The sequence below is a fragment of the Capsicum annuum genome, chromosome 4, assembly GCF_002878395.1.
Source record: "Capsicum annuum cultivar UCD-10X-F1 chromosome 4, UCD10Xv1.1, whole genome shotgun sequence".
NCBI lineage: Eukaryota > Viridiplantae > Streptophyta > Magnoliopsida > Solanales > Solanaceae > Capsicum > Capsicum annuum.
The window spans coordinates 111,024,137-111,026,164 of record NC_061114.1 but is presented as its reverse complement, the minus strand read 5'-3'; the positions used below and the strand labels follow the sequence as shown (position 1 = coordinate 111,026,164).

The following is a 2,028-nucleotide window of genomic DNA, read 5'->3' as shown; positions in this document are numbered from 1 at the left end:
CTAAACACCCTTCTTCTGGGGTTGAGGCCAATAACATGATTGTATTTTTATATTCTTAGAGTGATTGAACATTGGTCTATAGCGCGGGTTGTTCTTAATGTCCTGTTTTTATTATTTTAATACATGGCCACCATTAAAATACATGTTTAATTCTCTTGTTATACCAAAAGGAGGAACATTAAAATAGATCAATGGGATTAAGGAGCAAGTTCTTATTCTTCATAATGGAGGATTTGAAGTAGCACATAGGATAGAAATATACCTAGTCTCCTTGTTTGGTTCCCCGCTTAACGATGTAGTTGTGCTGTCCTTTTAGGTAGAAGATTAGAGGCTCGAAAGACCATGATCGTATTCTTAACCCTGCGAATTAATAACCCGATAACCAACACAATCACAATAAGGATAGAGATTTACATGATTTTTAAGAGTGTCTCAACCTTGAAATTCTCTTATTGTTTACAGCCAAGCTTACATTGCGATTGACACACTTTTCTATTTATTTTATTTTTAATTTATTCATTTAATTGTTAAAACCAATTTGATGCTCTGAACCACTTGAATATATTATTGTTGAAACAGATGTTAAGTGAATTACTAATCAATCAATCCTCGTGGGTTTGATATCCTATTCTTTTGAGTCACTATATTACTTGTACAATCATGTCCACTTACGTGTACGATAGACTACAACAAGTTTTTGGCGCCGTTTCTACGTACTCAAATAATTAGTAATTTTTAAAATTTTTGCTTTTGATAATAAATGTAATTATTAACAACTTGATATTAGTGGCTGACTTTTGCAGGAAAAGTGACGTATCGGACTGGCAAGAGCAAAAGAATTGATTGAGCCTTATTCAAAACCTGAATGAATATTTCATCAAAGGCAAAAAGTAGCAACACTTCAACACCCAATTCAACAAATTCAAATGGGAGATCATATGAATCCTAATCCTATTGTTCCAGTTGCTCCAACTTTTCCTACAAATAGAGTAAAAGCTAGGCCTATTTATGAAGTGGCAATCCAATTTATGATCAATGCTATTAATAGTATCCGCAAGCCAGACACGGATTGTCGATTTGAATTGAAGTAAAATATAGTGCAACTCTTGCACACGAGTGAGCAATTCGCAGGTTTATCTCACGAGGACCCACAATAGCTTATACAGAACTCTCTTGATTAGTGATACCTATATTTCTACTGGGGTATCTGCTAATTATGTCAGGTTGACTCTCTTACCCTTTTCTTTATTAGAGGAAGCAAAGAGGTGGTTACATGCTGAACCACCGAACTCCATCACTTCCTGGGATGATCTTGCTTAGAAATTACTTATTTGATTCTTTCCATCTGGGAATAAAACATGTTTGAGAAGTGAGATTCTGAGTTTCAGGCAGAAAGATGGAGAGAATCTTTACCAAGCTTGGGAAATATTCAAGGTTATGCTCAGAAATTGCTCTCATCATCATTAGACTAATAATATGTTGGTATATACTTTTATTGAGGGTCTTGATCCAAACACCAAGATTCTCTTGGATACAGCAGGTGTGCAGGCACTAGAGAAAATGTATGACGAATGGTACACACTACTGAGTCAGATTTTATAGGGGAATTCTAAGTAGCATGCTGACATAATAAGGAGTGTTTCAAAAAAGGTTGCAGGTATGCTGGAGGTTCAGCAGTTTACTGCTATATGATTACTACACTACAGAGTCAGATAACTACATAGTTCAACAATATAAATTTAGGGATCACACAGTCTACTCCAGCAACAACAAATATAGGTCATAGAGCTCAAACTTGGTGTGAGGTCCGCGGAAATAGTGATCATGCAGCAGATGCTTGTGTTGATAACCTAGAGATTTTTAATTATATGGGAAGAGCAAATAAACAAGTACATAAGAAATTTGGTAATACTTACAATCCTAACTGGTGGAATCAACCCGATTTCTCATGGGGTAGCAATCAGACACAAAATGCAAATCAATACCAGGGAAAGTAAAGAAAAATCAACAATAGCATGCTCCAGGAAA

At 35.5% G+C, this 2,028-nt stretch overlaps 1 non-coding gene across 1 annotated transcript; it reads right to left on the bottom strand.

Moving 5' to 3' along the window:
* Positions 1-1,359: 1,359 nt before the first annotated feature.
* LOC124898214 lies at positions 1,360-1,466 on the bottom strand. Its single transcript, XR_007055190.1, has one exon. It is a non-coding gene; the product is annotated as a small nucleolar RNA R71 (small nucleolar RNA).
* Positions 1,467-2,028: the final 562 nt, after the last annotated feature.